The sequence below is a fragment of the Thermobia domestica genome, chromosome 11 (assembly GCF_964235325.1).
Source record: "Thermobia domestica chromosome 11, izTheDome1.hap1.1, whole genome shotgun sequence".
Taxonomy (NCBI): Eukaryota; Metazoa; Arthropoda; class Insecta; order Zygentoma; family Lepismatidae; genus Thermobia; species Thermobia domestica.
In genome coordinates this window covers 209,887,924-209,908,500 of record NC_137464.1, presented here as the reverse complement: position 1 = coordinate 209,908,500, position 20,577 = coordinate 209,887,924, and the positions used below count along the sequence as shown (strand labels likewise).

The 20,577-nt window shown below is 35.4% G+C and overlaps 1 protein-coding gene across 1 annotated transcript in view; it reads left to right on the top strand.

The window, feature by feature from the left end:
• Window positions 1-2,763: 2,763 nt before the first annotated feature.
• Window positions 2,764-20,577, top strand: part of LOC145664697 (uncharacterized) — a 205,984-nt gene continuing 188,170 nt past the window's right edge. The window contains exon 1 of the mRNA XM_081731558.1: window positions 2,764-2,842. The gene's annotated coding sequence lies outside the window, so the exon portion shown is untranslated. The remainder of the gene's footprint in view (window positions 2,843-20,577) is intronic.

The window sequence follows — 20,577 nt, the reverse complement described above, 5'->3', positions numbered from 1 at the left end:
TTCTATTACGTGAACATGTAAAAGCATTCGTACCTCCTAAAAAAAAAAAAAAAAAAAACACTTATGTTAAAAGAAAGAAAGAAGGGAATTCTGAGAAGTCCAATTAGAACTATAATTAGATGAAAATGCTGCTTCGAACCAGGCTGGTATCCAGCCCAAAAATGTAGGGGGCGGTAGAAGTTAGTGGGGCCCGATCCAACCATATTATAGTTCATCACCATATTTTAATTTGCAAGCCTACCGTGAAAGTTTAAAAGAGGCCAGTGAAAATTTAGGGGGCCCGGCCCATCCTAGCCCCCCGTAGATACGGGCTTGCTTCCAACAAAACACTGAAATTTCAGAAACAAAGAAATGACTTTATTTATCCGACCTTTGGAGTAGTTGACAAGTCGAAAAGGACTGAACCTCGATGATAATAATGCATTTAAGTTTTAAAAACCGTCGCCTTCTCTTGGACAAACAATGGACGGGAAATACTAAAATTTTAAATTGTCTATTTCACCTCACAGGAAAATCGGGTTTCTTTTTACTTGCAACAAAATAAGCTACAGAAAGTTATTGACTGCTTAATTTCTGAACATATCTGAGCAGTCCGGAGGAAAAAACTTTAAGTTTTACGTCCCACGCAGGCTAGGCCAAAGGATATTCTGATGATGAGAAATGAAGGAAATGGTTGAATGAAGGAACTAGGAGGGAACGTAAGAAAACCCAGGCACACGGTATTTGTTCACCTCGCGCGAGCTAGGATCGAACGAAAAACCTCATGCACCAAAGATGAACGCTCTCTATCACTGAGCCACTGTGGCCCCGTAGTAGTTTGGAGAAAGACAAGATAAGCGCTACTTTTGATCAAATTGAGATATTAGATAGAATAGGTTGGGATCGGACTACAGAACATCATGTAGGCAGTTTACGTTCAGCGTTGTCACTGTATAACAGGCGAAGCTTGTTTTTTGTGTGTTATTGCGTTACATTGCATAGGAATGTTGAATTGTCTTTTACAGTTTACTTGAAAGTTAAATATTGCCGCTCACAATTCTCTTCTCTCAAGACGCTCATATTTATCTAAAGAAATAACTGAAAAGTTTCAGGATCCTTCCTAACCCACTGGACTCCTGGACATCGCCTAGCTTCTATCTTGGAGAAAGATCTAGCAAAATCATTGCTTATACCCCAGTCCAGTACCTTTCCTATTAATTCCAGGCGACACCCTGTTAGTATACAGATTTACACGGCACATATTCACTGATATTAATACTAATACATAGTTTCTATTACAACAAAATGATTTATCTTAAAGAAATGTTAGTTTTTTTTATAGCAGACTTTCCAAATATAATACATCAAATATATATGTCTCAAATACAAAAACTACGTTTAAACATTCTCTATAATATTGAAAAATTGTAGGATTATGTGATGGTTCAGTGGCTCCCATTGGCTTGACAAATGTTATAACGTCGCACCTTCGCGTATATTGATAGCGTCAATACATTGCTTTAAGCAGTGGTGCCCCCCCCCCTTATGTCCATGACGCACCCCTCACAATTGTCTATCCATAGGTGTTCTTATATATAAAAAAAATCTTTTCAATTAATTTTTACACCCCCTCAAACATATTTATATAGATTTTTACCCACCCCCAAATATTTGAATGACGCAGTTTGCGTCATAGCCTCCCCTTGTGGGCACCCCTGCTTTAAGAATATCTTCTTTGAATATTACTCGTACGAAATTGTAGAAATCAATATTTGGATTACGCAGTTGTACACAGAACAAAAGGAAGAAAATGTAGACCTATTACCAGAAAATTTTCATTCCTTTTACATTCTGAATTTACAAAAGAAAAAAAAGAAAAAAGAAAAAGAAAAGCGACAGCCTTGTTATAACTACGTGATACCTCAGGGTATCGTGGTACTCGACTTGAAAAAATCTGCGTCCTATTCAGTGTGTCAAACGGGATAAACTTACAACTTGAATGTTAAATAGGGACAAATACTAGAAGTAGAAAGGGAATTGTTCTAAAACAAAATGATAGTTTTCATCTATACCATTCTGATATGATTTTCTTTCACTTAATAGCACTAAAGGTGCTGGACTAAAAGTGACTTAAGTTTAAGCGTAAGACGAGTTCGAGGTGTGACAACGTGTTGAAACTTGACATTAGAAACTGCGCTCTATGGTGTCTGCTTAGTTCTTAAGGGAAATAAACCCAAAACTTTGCTATCAGCGTATATCTGCAGCCTCAAAGATTACTTCGTCTAGTTTTGCTACGTTATCCTATATTTCTTTTTTACTTTATTTGTATAGTCAATGAATTAAGGTCGGTAGTCCATCTTTGTCTGATTTCGAAGCGTTGCAACGCCCGTAAGAACATGCATTTTACTTCTCGCGGTTGATCAACAGGTCCCCGGAGAACGTCAACCATCAGCGCATGACGTCACAGACTCAGGTGAACAGGAAGTCCCAGAGAATGTGCGGTGTGAAGAGTTATTTTTGGAACACCAGCTCACACGGAAAACGCAAAAGATAACACAACAATAGTTGCACCTTCTTTCCCATTCCGGAACTCACTTCTAAGTCTTTTTGTTTCCTTATTTGTTTAACCTTTTCTTTGTTTACTATTATTTCTTGAGAAGGAATACGTAATGCATTTTTTGGAGGGACCAACTTCTGAATTATTTATCGAACTTCGCGATTTACTACTATCCCTCTCGGAGCTTGAGTGAGAGAGTTCCCGCTTTTGGCCTGTAGATGGCAGGGCGAGGCTCCAGCGGGGGAAATGCACGTTGGGTGCTTGGGGTGACGGACGGGTGTTCTCTGTGTTCCATGTCAGGCAGAGGTAAGTCACGGAATCATCAATTAACTCAACCTTTATGTGTATTCCAAATAACATTATTACGCATGTCTTCGTCTTGCAAAATATTTTTAAGCATGAAATCTGCAACTAAGAATCTCGTCCGTTTAGTAAAAAGACTTTGAGTTGTCTCATGTATTGATCCAGACCCCAGATTCGAACTGCCTCGCGAAACAGTGGCTGGGTAATTTTACATAAAAACTGGCTTTCATCCCACTAATTTACATAAAATCAAATCCAACTCATTACTTTGATGAGCTCTAACAATGTTACAACGTTTTTGTTGCCAATGTAAACAACTGTCTTTCAAGAAAAAGAAAATTGTTTTACATTTATCTCCGATTCAGGAAGGAAACAAGAGTTTGGGAAAGAAACGGATACCGAAAGTGCGTGGAAGGAAAGGAAACGGTTGTAGAAATGTTTGAAACTAAAGAAAAAATACCAGTTTAGCAAAACCTCATTTTTTAAATAATTTCAACAGAGAAAAGTTAAAGTTCAATGTGTTGCAGCTATTTCTCAATCAGAACTAATTTAAAGTCTCTTTATACTAAGTTACAAATAATTCCCTCTTTTCTTTAAAAAGAAATTTCAATATTTTTGGGTGGTAATAACTATTTTTCCCATTCCATTTTCGTAAAATTAAACAAAGTGAACGCATTCGAATTTTATATTTCTTTATTCCGACAAGTTCAGACATGTTTGAAACACAATTAACACCCACATTACTTTGAAAAACCCACTGCTTCTACTCGTACGTAGGATGTTTTCGCTGTGTGGGCTTGTAATGGGATGATGAAATGGTTAAAACGAGACAAACCATATAATGCTATAGTGGTTTTTCTGTTACGCACTTGGCGTTCATTAATTTTACTTGCGTAGGTACTATTGTGGGCAGTACTTATTATGAAATTAATTGCAATCAATAGTACGAGAAATGAAGTAGTTCAAAATGGGGTAAGGAAAGATTGGAAAGTAATTTTCTAATTTTACGCTCCATGGTTAGGTCCTTTATGCTAATTCGAATGATAATACTGATAATTAATGAGTGAATGATCGTAAAATAATTGGTAGGATGGGAACGTGGGAGGAAGCGGGAGGTCTGCCAGGAAATCTACAGCTATATTGTTTTCCACACGCATGGGATCGAACCTGGAACTTCTCGCAACAGAAGTGAGCACTCTGCTACTGAGCCTCCGTGATCAGAAGAGAATGGATTTTGATTTGAGTTTAGCGTCCGTTTCAGCAGCAAGGCTATATAAGACATGACTTCACACGAGAGCCAAACTACATGAGCTCCCGCCGGGAATCGAACCCGGGTCTCCTGCACCCAAAGACGCGTACGCTTTCCATATATCCACAAGGGAGCTCAGTGAAGAATGGACAAAATTAGCTAGACAGAAAAGGAAATAATGAGGAAATATTAGAAACTCGTGGAAATAGATGCAAATTAGTGGATTTGATTTGATTTTTAGTTTGGAGTTCCGTTCAGAAGCGAGGCTATATGAGACGTGTTCCTACAGCATCATATGGGATCCGAACCACATGAACTTCTGCCATGAATCAAACCCAGGTGTCCCACCCCAAAGGTGCGTATGCTAACCTCTTAGCCAAGGGAAACTCGAAAATTACTGGAGATAGTTAAAGTAGGAAATAGTATGATTCAGATTGAGAAAAAAATCTTATAGGAAAGTGATAACAGAAATTGTAGTAGGTAAATTGTCGAAAGAGAGGAAAGAGGGACTAATTCCTAAGACATAACGAAAACATTAGTGAAGATTGGTTGGAAATTAACTTATCTTTTGAGGACAGACGGAATATAAGACAAGATATATTGTTTAAATTGGGGCTCTAACCAATTTTTCGGTTTTCTATCCAAGACAGTATCTTGAATGGGAAGTGAACCGAGGATTACGCGCATGGGAAACATGGGGCGTCACTATTTGGCCTCGAAGAGGCTCATCTTGGCGGAGAATTGGCTGTGTTGCGTGAAACCTTCTAAATTTGCAGGAAATAGTGGCAGAATGGTACAATATTGATAATTATTCATGTATTATGTGCAAAATAAAAATTGGCTACTTTCCTATTCTGTCTTCCCTCCTTCTTTAAACACTCTTTATCACACTTCTTGGGCAAAATAATAAGATAGCTTGTGGTTTGTGAGTGGCAAAAGCAAATATGATTGTGACATATCTTAGTTTTCTTTAAACAAAAGGATATGAGTTTGGAGAAAAGCCAGCAATCGTATTTTAAACAAAAGTGCTAGATAATACATTGGAAGAACGCAAAAATAACGGAGAATCGAACCTCACCGTCTAACGTGATGGGAGCACATTTTACATTTATATAGGAGCAGCATGGCTAATTTTCTGTGTTTGTTACATACCAATTAGCTACATTGCTTCTAGCAATTATTATGAATTAGAATCCATCTCTCTATTCTGTAGTTAATTTCCTGTACGAGTATTTGTTACTTACTTTCGTAAAACGGGTAATACACAGAAATTTTAAACATTTTCCCACAGACTATCAACGTGGAAGAAGAGAAATATTACTAAAAATATTTTTAATAGATTTTTAAAACTTTATTATTTTCTAATATGTATAAATTAAACAATTTAAAAATACAAATTGATTTATTTCAACGATGCCACGAACCAAATTAAATGATTTCCAACTTTTTTTTTGTGGATTTTCTTTAGCAACAACTTCCCTAAAGAATGCGAAGTTTTAATACAATTTACCAATAGTGTGTCCTCAACACGATTTCCAGAATTTTAATACGATTTGGTTTCTAGATCGATAAACAAATAACCACTCGCCCACTCGCTCGGGGCGATTGGTTCATTAGTGCGGGCGAGTATTTAATATCATACCGAAGTTAAGTGAATGACGTCTATTGAGGGATGTGGACAGGGCCGGATTAAGGGAGGGGCTTAGGGAGGCTATAGCCCCGGGCCTGCACTCTGATCAAAATCTCAACTCTATCTAAAAAAAAATCATGAAGATACAATCATAATCATAAAATAAAATATGATCAAAAATATAAAACATATTCTATTAACTTTCCTACTGTACTTTCATAGAAATGTATTAGTTGAAGTTAGTAGGGGGCCACATATTTTCTATACTCTCGGGCCCCCTGATGTGTTAATACAGCCCTGGATGTGGGCTAGTAGCTTTTATCTTGGGCTAGTAAAATTATATTGCTTATTTGCATCCCTGACTTAGCGTAATCATCAGTTTTAAAACTATTGATGTAATGACTATAGTGACACTTGCGACTGTAAATGCTGTTGTTTAAATAATTGATTAGTACATGTTGATATTCACTACGGACGAATTTTTCTAGTGGAAAGAATTAAGAATGGTAACACAAAAAGAAACTTTTAAGAACTTGGTTAACCTTTACATATTAAACAGCATTATCCGAGGATTCGCGTGATGCAATTGGTAAAATAAAAAAAAAATAAAAAATAGCTCTAGAGAAACTTTTGTCACAATATCGCGCCGCAGCGTTTGAACCTGAGACATTCTAGACGCGAAACAAAAGTCTATCTGTTTTTATGTACTACTGTTCTAAACATATGGGGAGCGTTTTTTCAAAACTCGATAGGGTAAATTTTGAGAAACGTAGATATATATGGGATAGGTATGCTTTTGATGCCACCAATTAGCTGTGAAATCAGAATTGGCAAATATCGAAATGTGCAGTATGTATAGAACACTAAATCATGAGCGTTTTGTTAGAGCTCGATTAAGGTTATGTACAATAATAACAAAAACGCAACTACTATCAAAAAGAAGTTTTGTGCTCTATCGAGTTTTGAAAAAAAAACGCTTCTCATATATATACTATGAGAAGAACAGCCTAATGATATAATGAAAAAAAATTAAAAAAATAAAAAACTATGTGTGCACACATGGCCGGCAATCTCTCTCTCTTTCTATTTTTTTTTCGTAAGAAGTCTTAATATTACTAAATATATCAATTGGTTATATACTGATCTATAATCGGTTATATGTACTAAAAGTCATTAATATTTACGTTAACCATTCATTATGATTCGATAATAATACAAATACTTATAACTATATACAGGGTGAGCACAGAAACAGTCCCAGGTTTCAAATTAGTGTAAATTTAATATGCGAAGGAATATTTTGCTGAAATTTTGAAGTGATACATAAACTCAAAAAGTTTTTGTAGCAATAATTGAAATCACAAACACTCGATGTGTGAGCTACCTGTAACGCGGGAAATATCAAGGCGGTAATCTAGCTCCAACCACACGTTGCGAAGCATATCCGGTGTGATGGAGTTGATCACTGATGCGTTCTTGGAGATCGTTCAGAGTTGCGGGTAGTGGAAATGCATACACTTTGTCCTTCACAAATCCCCACAGAAAGAAGTCACAAACAGTGAGGTCAGGTGATCTTGGAGGCCACTTGCAAAGAACTTGATCATTGACTCCAGAGCGTCCTATCCATCGGTTTGGGAGGTTCTCGTTTAGAAACCTGCGTACAGCACGATGCCAGTGTGGCGGCGCTCCATCTTGTTGTAGAACGAAGTCGTCTATCTCTGCATTACTAAGTAGCGGAATCAACCAGTTACGTAGCAATGCTAAGTAACTTTCACCTGTAATTGTTTGTTCCTGAAAGAAGAACGGACCGTGCACCCGACGCTCTGATACTGCACAAAAACCATTGATTTTCGGTGAGTCACGTTCCACATTTACAGTTGCATGAGGATTCTGGGTTCCCCATTGTGTCTATTCACCTTCCCACTTAAGTGAAATGTCGCCTCATCGCTGAAAATGATCTTTGTCAGAAAGTTTTCGTCGTCCTCCATGAAATTTTGCATACTCTCACAGAACTCACAGTGCTTTACCTTGTCTTGTGGGTATAACTTCTGAACCAACTGCAGTCGGTACGGGTAACACCGCAAACGCTTGCGTAAGATCTTGCTTACTGTTGTTTGTGGCATCTGCAACTCTCTGCTAGCTTTACGTGTAGACTTGTGTGGGCTGTGTACGAAGTCTGCTCTTACGCGCTCCACAGTTTCCTCTAAGACTGGACGTTGCCCTGAATGTCCTTTTCTTTGATCACAAATGCACCCCGTCTCAATAAACGTTCTATGCCACTTCACAATGGCTTTGTGGGTGGATCAGCATTAAATTGTCGTTTGAAATCACGCTGCACTCTCACAAAACTGCTTGTTTTTGCAAATTGTAAAACGCACCACCTTCGTTGCTATGGGGTAAACGCCATTTTCGATGTTACTACCCTATAGCTGCCCTGATCAGAACTAGGATTCTGAAAAGATAGATGGGAAAATACTTTGAGTTTACTGAGCTCTGTACAAACTTACATGTAAATATTCAATTAAATGTTAATTATATGGCACTTTAAAATCAGGTACTGTTTCTGTGCTCACCCTGTATATTAAATTGCATAAATACATATGTATGGCACATGGCTTGGCACAGATTTCTTGATTTCATATATAGATATCATGATAAATATTTAATCCTGTCAGAACACTTAGTAGCTGGTTACAGGTCAATGCATTTTTATTACAATTCAGATCATTGATCTGGGAATATTTTTTTTCTCTCCCAAGGACTCCAATAACTCGTGGATAGGCAGATTCATGCGTAAAACGTTGAAGAGTTGGAAAAAACGCTTCTCAATCCATTATAATTTGAAAACATTTATCTATATTAAGAAGATTTAAAATATTTTTTATCATGCACAAGTGATATAATTAACAAGTGTTAGAATTTCTGATAATCTATAAATTTTGTTAAGCAGACTCTTAAGTCGATCAGTTGGGTTACATTTACTTACAATAGTAAAATATCAGGATGGTAATTTAAAGTATAGTATTTCCAAAACATGCTAAATCCGTTTGGTAGAATTGTTCAGAAAGGGCAAAAGCTATATCGTTTTACATTGAAACACTATGGCAAGCAATATTTCCAACATAATTTACCACAGAAAATAATATGTTTTGATAAAAATATAATTACAAAATGTAACGTAAGTGGTTCCATAGTATACTCTTCCATATTCAATTCAAAATTGGACGTTTTTGGATTTAGCATGTTTTGGAAATACCTTCTTCAATTATTAAAGTATAAATCCAATTCGAGATTTCAACGGATTCATTTGATAGACCCCACGTGCTGAAAAAGTTATTTTTGGATGTCTATCAGTTCGTTCATCTCAATATATGTGCATACAGTCACCTAGAGACAATACGTCCAACGACCAATTGATATCAAATTCTTTTTTTTTTTGTAATATTCTTAAGTTTGCCTTCTTTCCTTTCTACTACCCAAATGGATGAAATGTAAAAACTGCAAATTTAAAAAAACGGATATAATTACTTTGTTTATATTTCATAGAACAATATTTTATTAACAACGCTATAATAAAGTAAATGTTATAGTTCTAGAAGCATAAACAAGGGAGTACTTCACTATTAGGAGCAAATATTTTACGGACAATTTTCTAAAAAAAAAAAAGTGATTCTGTTCATATTTCATAAGTAAATCTTTCAATAAAAATCAATATATTGCAGAAAACAATTGTTCTGAAAACATCTACAAGGTTTAGTTTACCCTTAGGATTGAAATTGTTTTCAGGTTTTCTAGGAAAAACGACTCAGGCTATTTTGTAATATTTCATAAATAAAAGTTTCAATAACTGCTGAATGGCATGATTTTATTTAAGAAATAAAAAGCTTTAGTGCATTTTTTGTACTTTTTAATATTTCTTTTTAAAACAATGCCATTAACTAAGCAAGATAAAGATGGAGGAACAGTGGATCAGTGGTAGAGCGCTTACCTCTGGCGCGTGGAGTCTCTAGTTCGTTCCTCAGCCAAGTAAGTTTGTAGTGGACAACATCATTTTCGTGGGTGTTCTCGAGATACTCCCGTTTCCTCCCACTTTCTCATTCTATCAATTCTTTCATCATGATTCACTTGCCTTAATCATCGTCTCCCTTAACCTAAAGGGCATAATCGTGGGACGTTAAACTGAAAGAATTCATTTTTCATTTTTACAAACTAAACTTGTCAATATACGGTACATATGTTTGTTTAAAAATATAAAAATAAAAGTAAATAAATGAATCTGAATGTAATTGATAATGTGTTTATTTATAACTTTTCATCAGTTTACTCTCATTTTCCATGTATACAAGCTCGTGTGTGACATGCATGTTATTACAGCATTATCATCACTAGATGTTGATTGATGTTATTACCACTCCTGTGTTTCGTGCGTGATGCAATTCCTGTGTATTCAGGAGATAGGTAATGTGTTAGAACATGCTTTCGGACAGGACACTCAAAGATAATGAAGAGATAAATTATGTCGAAGAAACCTCTTCGTACACGAAACACAATGCACGTTATTGTCTTTCGGGTTACCTAGCAACAGCAAAGTAGTACATTTTGGTATCATCAAGGAGCATAACTGATATACAATTCATTATTTGATTCAATGGAAAGCGTCACAAACTACAACTCAGTGCTTTCTGTTCACATCCCAAAGTGGGGCCAAAAGGCCAAATTTCTGACAAAAGCTATGTTTGTGATTTGCTACTATTTAAATTATAATGATAACACGTACCTGTACATTTGCAGGTATTTTAGTCATGCTTTTAACGTTTTGAACAATATTTTACAAAACTTAAATGTTATTATTCTCCTATTGTACAGTCAATAACAAAAGTAATTCCCGTAACTTACTATTACTCCATTATATCAGATCTAGTACATTTGTTGACATTAAACACGCCTGGACAGATGCAACCCAACTAACACCTGACATTTCAACCAAACGACGACAGTTGGTAACCTGTGGAGCACTAAATCAGGCTTTTTCTGTACAGTTGACACAAGAAAATATTTCACCATTTAATATTAATCCCTATTATTTAGAGCTTCTTCGTGGCTAAGAGGTTAGCGTAGTGTGGGAGACCCGGGTTCGTTTCCCGGTAGGAGCTCATGTGGTTCGGATTCCACGTTAATCAGTAGATCCACGTCTCATATAGCTTTGCTTATCAAAGGGACGTCAAACTCAAAATCAACTCAACTCTATTATTTGGAGTATGTTGTCCTATCAGTGCTATAATTCAATGCTATTATCATTCATTGTTTGTATAATATATGTTTCATTATATGCTATATGTAAGAAGAAAACGAATAACACTGCTCATACATGAGTTAAAAAACGATTGAAATTAATTGAAATATCAAATATGGAGCAATTGAAGGAAATAAGTTTCAACATCTTTGTCCCCATTCTTGGACTTACTCCAATTCCCTTTCATTCTTGACATTCGAACACTTCTTTCCGTCTTCACAGTAGATCTTGCATATAGCACTGAGTATGGATTGAAATTGAAATTTAAGCATGTGAAAAATTTCGCACCCGCGAAGATTCGAACCAGGGACACATGGGACAGAAATCATGCGGTAACCATTTACTTATGCCGACCACTTACGTGATGGTGCACAAGCACTGTAAGCTTGCTGAAACTTTTCATGTAAGACTAATTCATATAGTAGAACCTGTACGAAGAGACGATAAGTAGCTGAGCTACTTATCATTCCTCTTTTCAACTCAGAAGCAAGTTAAATAGACATTCCTCACTGAAGAAAATGTCTCGAAATGTTCCTCAAGTTGAGATGGAGGTTTTAATCTTGATACCGTGGCCTAGGAAGAACAAAATATGGCAGACGTTATTTTGTAACTTCTTAAATTGTTTCAGGACGTGCAGGAATAATAGTCAAATTTCAAGATATTTTAATAACATATGTTAGAAAAAGGGTATTCTCTTTAACTAACGGTTCAATTTGTCAGCTTAACACAAAGTAGTGGTAACTTAGTTTTACACACGAAACCACCAAGTGACAGACCAGCAGTAGCGTAGAGTGCTATGAGACACTGAGACACTGTCTATCCTTTCAAATTAAAATAACATAGTTTTAGAATTTCTGAATTAATAAGAATCAATATATTCTACATTTCATGTTGTAGAAAAATATAGAAATAATAGGGTCCGTGATAGCTTGGTTAATAGCAATAGTGGTAGAATCTAATTTGTAAATAATTTTATTTTTTAAAACTGGGAAATTAAAGTTCTGTCTCCGTCAAACAGGCCACAGAGACATCAAGAAATCTGGATGCGGCTGAACAAGTCAGTGGAGCTCCTACTTGAAAGTGAAGCGCGCATGTGGCTGTGTGGGGTTCTCGCTCGCTCAAAGAACCTGGCAATGAGACATGTTTCAGCTGCAGTGATACCACACTCAGCACAATTGTACTATTATAAATCTAACACACTTTTTCCTCTTCATTTTAGATATTCAATCATATTTCAAAGAAAATTTCAAGAAATAGAAGAAAAAGGAAACTAAATTAATAACTATCGGAACAATTGCTGAAAGTTTTATGAATACCATACCAGTAATTCATATAAATCTTCCATGATCTAGCTTCGGCTTCTCTTTAATCGCAATATCAGAGTGTGTCAACACTGTGAAGGACAAAAGCGAGTGCAAGATGTTTTATAGTCTGCTGTTTTGTTGTTGCTTTTAAAATCGTTAGCTAACTTTATCTGAATTTGGATATGTGTGTTAATTATATATTATGTGCAAACTAAATGATTAGATATAGATTTATTGCACCAGTAGTTATTAAATGGCATGCTAAGCTGTCGTATGAAAATTAGTTTCAAGTTTAAAAACTAGCCAGTTTCTGAGCTTACCTTTTGAATCAGAGATCACACTTTACAAAGGCTAAGTAAGAAGATTATACATAGGAAGTAAATTATTAATTCAATTTAATGTATCCAATGTATATACTGAGATTCTTCAGAATGAATTAATATCGGTATGCTTGTTTGATTTAATCGTTAAGTGTTTTGTTGATGAAAATTAAGTCTCCATAGGTTATATACAGTGGTGTAACCTCGCAAAAATCAGTTTGTAGCGAAATTTGGTTAGGAGTTTCATATTTCTTTTCATCACCGAGGCTGCATGAGACATGGTCCTAGAACTTAATGTTGGTTCCGAACTCGAGAAGAAATAATAATATCTACCAAGCATGCAACCGATTTTTTTGTTGGGAAGGCGGAGGGCATGGGCGGAGCTATGGGAGCATGGGGGCCATTGCCCCCAACTTTTTATTTTTTTTTTACAAAAAATAAAATGCCACCTATAGCCCAACTCCACATTTGTCTAGAAAGTGTTCCACAGGTCCGAGACTGACCAAAAGGTCTGCCCCAGCAGACAATTCCTAACTGGAGGGGTCCAGGGTTTGGGGGGATGCAAGCCACTGCGTCTATGTAGTATTGAACGGATATTATTCTGCACGTGACAAGACAAGTAAATGTAAAGTACTTTGATCTATATTTTTACAAAAAAATATGGAACTACATTGTTTTTATAAGAGAAATAGTACAGATGATATGTAAGATCAAATTTTCATGCTACATCAATCATTTCTCTACTAAACAAGTATAATTTTATTAAGAAAGTGAATAAAAGTATATTGACTCAAGAAGTTTTGGAGATGTCGGAACCCAGTTGACTCCTCCCCCGCCGTTGGTGTGCCTGTGCTATCTACTCGTTGCGAAATTAAACGCTACGCTACTGCAGACCAGAGTTCGACTTCTGTTGCATCAATTAATTTCATCTGTAATTCTATTATTACTTTAATATTAATATTATTATCTATCATTCTAAACTCCCATCAGTTCACGGATTCAAATTATTTTATATAAGTTATTGTAATTTAAAATAAAATATGACTTATGCGAAAACTACATTTATATGTTGCACGAAATGTAAGCCTCCATTATTTGTCGCAAACGCAGTCGTATCTGATTGTAAATAATACCTAGTATGAAGTAGGAAAACACTTGACATATAAATCAGAATTGTGGCGCAACCACAAGAGCGGCTTGGGGCTCCCATGCTACTCATGGAAAATTGATTCCTTTTGTTATAGTGTCTAAGAATTTGAAAGCTTTAGATATCTATTTCATAGTCTATAGAAACACTTTAAATAAATTATGATTCATAGTTTATATAGAAAGTAATAAAAGTATTATTGAAACTATATATCTACGTACAAGGGCGCCCATGTTGTGGTTTCCAAGGGGGGGCAAGTGTAAGCGACATTTCAAATATAGTTACAAATTTTGCTGTAACTAATGTAAAAATTCTATTGGGTTTTCGATATGCCCAAGTAGAATTTCCTCTTAGGGGGGGAAGGGGCGAGCGCCCTACCTTGCCCTGATGGGCGCCCTTCTCTACGTACTTGTTTATTTATTTATTATAGTCTTGTAATTTATTAGCTGTAAAATAAGAATTGTTAGCCTGTTTCTAACTGTGGGTGAGCTAAGGGCAATTTTCTTAAGAGAAATGATAAGATCGCGTAGAAACAAATATATTTGGAAATTTATAAAGCAAATTAATATCAGCAATTATTATAAAGACTTCAAAGTAGGGACGCACTGGCTCAGTGGTAGAATGCTCACCCCCTGATGCATATGGTTCCTGCTCGATCCTAGTTCTCTCTAAGCAGGCTTTGTGGTAAACAAATACCGTGTGCGTATGTTTTTTGTTTCTGGGTTCCTTCAATTTCTCCCCCATTTACTCCATTGCACCATTATCATCCACCTCATTACCACTGTTCCCTTACTCATCTATACATAAACGTACGGCGTAAAACAAGCAAACAAAAAAGACATCGAAGTACAAAAAATGCAGCTTATAAACTTAAAACTTGGAGGGGAGAGGGCTTCAGCCTTCCATTCTTTACCTGGACAGTCCTTGTAATACGAGTCGTAAACATTTTGTAAATTGCAATATCACTGTTTGTTCCATTTCCACAATTTAAAAGAAACAAATTGACTCAGAGATGTGATTAAAAATTAATCGGAAACACCTCATTCTTATGTGATAGAATGAACTAATATTAAATAGTATATTCTGTACGTAACGCAGAGACGGAAAAAAGATTGTGTGTAACAAAGTTATGACCTATTTGAGAGTAGTAAATATCCTCTTATGTGCATTTTAGTAGTAGATCACAATGATCCTCTATTGTAGACTGGGAGATTATTTGGAACTAATTTAATGGAAGAAATGTCCCACGGATAGATATTTGAAGAGAATAGTTTCTGTATTACAACGATTTCCGTTATTACCTATCTTTTAATCTACAATTTTAACTGTATTATCTGAATTTATGTCAGCTATTAATGTTTTTAACTTTGAGTCTAAGCAGTTCGTTGAAGTTTAGTTTCAAGCAAACCGATCTGAAGTGACTTCTGTGCATAGCGTACAGATTGTAGCGATATACGTTACAAAGGGAACCGACCAAAGCGATAATTGAATTAGCTTCTTTTATGGATGATTCATTATGTACCAGAGCAAGGATAAATTGAGTCCAACTGGTTACATTAGATTGGAACTGACAATGAAGTATGACTCAGAGTTGTACACTCTAAATTTCAAAACAAAAATTACTATGGAAAATCCCTGACAAATAAACACATCGGAAGTAAACTATGTTTAAGAACCGATTGGTCCTTTTTTAATGAAAGATAGAATGTCTAGAAAAGGTATGAAGATAAGAATGCACGTGGAAAATATAGATGATGGGAAGCGTGTGCATTGTGACGATGATAGAAAGAGAGTAAATATTATCGTCTGTGATAATTGTGTAGAATGGGTGCATTCTCGGTATGCCTGAATTTCTAATGATAAATATCAGGAAATGAGTGAAGAGATGATGCTGTGGTTGTGACACATGTTCAAGGGAACGTATATTTGAACAGATAGAAAAAGTAAGAAATAAACAAAGAGATAGGGAATGGAAAAGAAGAGCTTCCATAGCGGATACCACAGATGGCACAAACTTATGAGGAAACCGATTCAAGTGTGACACGAAATTGTGAACGAGTTTGTGGGCAAACGAAGTATTTTTGTAAACAATTAAAGCCATTTGGAGGAAAAACCCTCGATCTCAACCATTCCGGAGATATAGAGGAATAAAGGGAAGGCTGGTGCTCCGATATCTTGCGAATTTTTGAATATGTATCGATAGTATAACCAAAGACACTTTTAAGAATGAAGTATTCCTTCATCCACGAAACTTTAGTAATACGTCGTCTTAAACATGAGGGTTACAAAACCGAAGAGTTCATAAAAATCCTAGGGTAAGAAGGTTTGTAGGGGAAGGTGAAATTAACGGAGTTCCATTGTTGCCTAAAATAGACGTGTAAGGTGTCTATGTATAGGTTTTTTGGTACGCAGAATCGAATAAGAGCATCGTCAGGCGAAATAGAATTAAAAATGTAAAAATGGTGGCCGTCCAAACTTTCCATTGACTTTGTTTCGTTTCACAAAGTACGTTCTTACGTACGACTGTATGAGGAGCTATTTTGTGGCGTCAGTGTTGTTTATATGCAAAAACTTTATGTGATATACAGTATATCAGGCGTAAAGGCTTTCATTTTATAAAGTGGAAAATTTAATACTTACGTTTGCAACAATATGTGTTTATGTTTCATATTATTTAATTTATTTTCCTAAAGCGCTTTTGCGGCAAAATAATTAATACATTTTATATCACTTTTCTCATTTTAGACAAACTGAAGACATGATATATTAGCAAGTAATATCATACAATTCTGTTCTTCGTGTCAATGGCGTTTATTATTCTTCATGGTCCCTTCTTTATCTTGCTCCCAGGTAAAAGCTACGCCACTCACCTCAACATTCAACACTAATTTTATTCGTTCTGGTGCATCTTTCTTAACGTTTAAATACAATTTTCAAACATTTTTACTCGCAAGCCAGCCAAAAATACACAAAATATCAGAGCACCAGCTTTCCCCTTACCTATCTATATCTCCGGAACGGTCGAGATAGAGAGTTTTTCCCTCTAATTGAATTCATTGTTCACAAAAACACTTTGATTGTGCATAAATTCGTCTACAATTTCGTATCACAGTTGAATCGGTTTCCTTGTTAGTAGAGAAAAACGTTAAACTCTGATGCTGATGCGATGAGTTCTAATACTACTTATGCAAGAATACAAGAAAAGAAAACGATACCGTCCAATTTCGAAATTATCAGAATACTCAAAAGAGACTAGGACAAATGAAGCAAGATGTATTAAATATTGTGCACGAATGCAAGAAGTGCGATGTAATGAGAGATCAGAGAAGAATAATCATTACTACTCCCCGAGTCAAGGAAAAGTAAACTGACGTCAAGTTGACTATGTTAGAAGATTATATTGATGGAATTACCCGCGTAATTCATTTATCCTGAAAATATTCACAAGATATAATTTACTCTTTCAGGGAGGAGTTTTTTCTCGTGCGATTTTCTCAAAAGTGATCTAGGCGATTTTGTTGATATTTCACAAACAAATATTTCATTAATAACTTCATAATGTGGAATAAGTTATTTCCTCTGAAAACTTTCAAAAGGGGCAATTTACTTTTAGAGCTGAGATTTTTAATGACGCTTTTCTCAATAGCAACTCAGTCAATTTTATTCATAATTTATAAATAAATGCTTAATTAATAATCTAATAATATTTAACTAATAACCTGATAACCTGTTTCTCCTGAAAGAATCCACAAAGGGTAGTTTACTCTTGAGGGTGAGTTTGTTAGCAAGAATTTCTCAAAAACGTTTCATTCAATTATGTTCACATTTCTTAAATAAATGTTTCTTGAACAACCTCAGAATACACGATATACCTTTTGTCATGAAGCAACAAAAAAAGGATGGTTTACTCTTGGAGCTGAGTTTCTTCTCTGACTATTTCCAAAAAGACCTTAAATATTTTCTTCATATTTCGTAAACATTCCAGTAAGAACCTATAATGTTACTTGATTTATTTCTTATGAAAATATAAACAAAGGTAGTATACTTTTCATGATGAGTTTTCTTCGGTCAAAGTTTTCTTCAAAAACGTCTATAACTTCCACTTTTTTCGTAGTTAACTATTAAGTGTTTCAGTTATAATGTAGCTTAACGTGATTTAGTTTAAGAAATTGAAGTAAGAATGTTTAGTGCAATGGTCCGCACCGTTTATTTGCTTTGTTTAAGTCTAGTTTAGAATAAAATCATACTACTAGAAACTATTTAATATACGTACTTTGTTTTTCAAGAATATGAGTAAATATTGATCTCAAAACGTAGTGTGGTGAGTAGCCGTAAATTTCAAAACATGTTTATATTTGTTTCATATCGAAGAGGAACGGGAATGGAGAATGGCGGAAAGTTCATAATGAGAAACTGCATAATTTATACTGTTTACCAAACATTGTTAGAGTCATTAAGTCTAGGACGCTCAGGTGGGCAGGTCATGTAGCCAAACCGGAAGAAAGGAGGAAAGTTTTCAAAGTTTTGACTGGAAATCCAATCGGAAAACGTCCATTAGGAAGATCTAGGTGCAGATGAGAAGACAATATTAAGATGGTTCTCGCAGAAATAGGAATACAAAGTAGAAACTGGATCCAATTAAGAACCGAAGTCAATGGAGAGCTTTTGTGAAAGCGACGTTCGGCCTCCGGGTTCCATAGCCCATAGTGAAAATATGAAATGAAATATTTCAGTTTAACGTCCCACGATTATGTCGTTTAGGCTAAGAGAGACGATGATTAAAACAAATGAATGATGATGGAATAATTAGTGAAATTAGAAAGTGGGAGGAAACGGGAGTACCCCGAGAAAATCCGTGGACACGATGATGTTTTTCCACAAATTTATTTGGCCGGGGTCGAACCAGGGACCCCACGCACCAAAAATAAGCACTCTATTATTGAGCCACGACACCGTCTATCATAGGCCATAGTGTTGGTTATAGTTATGTTGAATATACAATGAACTGCAAGGCATTTAGAGAGTATATTTTTTAAAATCGCGTATATTCCTATTTCATTACCAGATTTTACAATTATCAAAATTAGTTTTTCTAGTGAAAAGCACCATTATCAATTAATATAGTGAATATCTTTCTACTACTACAAAAATAAGTTAATTTTGGAAATTTTGTGCTTCGTGATGAATATGTTATTAGCTATGCAGGACCAAAGAAAAGAACTGGATATCACAGATTGAGGCATGAGGGCTCAGCGGTAAGAACATTCATCTTCAGTGTGAAAATTACTCACTTCGTTACTAGGTCACATGTATTTGTGCATGAAAATAGTTAAAATTGGAGAACGATATTGCACCGAGGCAATGAAACGTGAACTTACAGCTTATTATTATATAAAAAAAACTGATCCATGTGAACTCCCACCGAGAATCAAACCGATGCCTTCTTAGATATTGATCGTGGCCGAAGATGGCATATACAATCTAAATGTTATATGAGAACGTTCTCATAGTGAACTACATACATTTAAAACTTAATAATATTCCGTCTGTTCGTTTTCATTTGAGCTCTCTTAGTGAAGGAATATGCTTTAAATAGAAATCATGTGATAGATATTAATCTTTGATTTCAGGGCATTATTGTGTCTTTCTATCAGGCCTTCTCGAAATAACAACAATGATTAGTAAATTTATTGCAAGTAGATTTCATCAAGTGATTCCTAACAGCGAGTTGATCAAAATCACTTAATCATAAGGCAGTGAAAGGGTGCACCGAACACTTCAGACTTTTTAATGCTTTAATTACACGACTAGCCTCACGCTGCATATGTGGAAACATTTTTTTAAGCTAATGTTCTTAAGTGACTACTAATGTGGTTGCTTCGTCCAGCATTGAGGTCTAAAGACATTTACTTTAGTCAAGTTTTCTTCTCTTCCTTATATAGGATCCATAAAAAAATGCTTGCAAAATTTCGTACGGAGAAATTTCAATACAATTGCATTGTCTAAGCCAAAGTTTGTTTCTGAAAGATAATTGTAATATTCTTTGAATATTCTAAAATCTCATTGCAAGTAGTAGGAATATACATATATGAATCAATATATATGAATCAATTTTCTTTCATATTTAAATGACAATGAAAACCAATATCGCTGAATTATTAAAGTATCTTGCATTGCAAGTGTAAGTATACAAAGATATATGTTCAATTAACCAAATTTCCGATCAATATAAAACACCTATAGACGTAACACAGTTGTAAATTGAAATAATTGAGAGTATTTGAATTTGAAATCCTAATTTAAAAAATGCCTACATGAAGAGCTTGAAAATTTTTACCCGCAGCCGTAATTGAGGTAAGGTTGTTAATTTTACTACGTATGGAAGTATTTTATCTGCAATAACATTTCCCACTGCTAAATTAAGATACGATCATTTCAAGTGGCATATATTCGCTGAATAGAACCACTGTTTCCTCCATTCACACGAAGTCATGATGACTCAGTCTCTCAGTGTTAAATACTATTACATAGGCCGTGAACAACAAATGTCTAACTGACAGTTTGTAAGAATATAAAATGAAAAACGACAATCCCGCGAGATATTGATTTATATCAATTATCCTTCTTTATTAATTGATGAATTGATTGGGGGTTGAATGGGAGCGTAACCAGCAAGGTTTTTATGCCCCATTCACGGAAAGGCGAATGTCACTCATGAAGTGCCGACCTTTGTAATTTTAACATTCCTAGGCAACCCAAAAGACGGCAGAGTGTATTGGGTTGCCTATAGAGTAG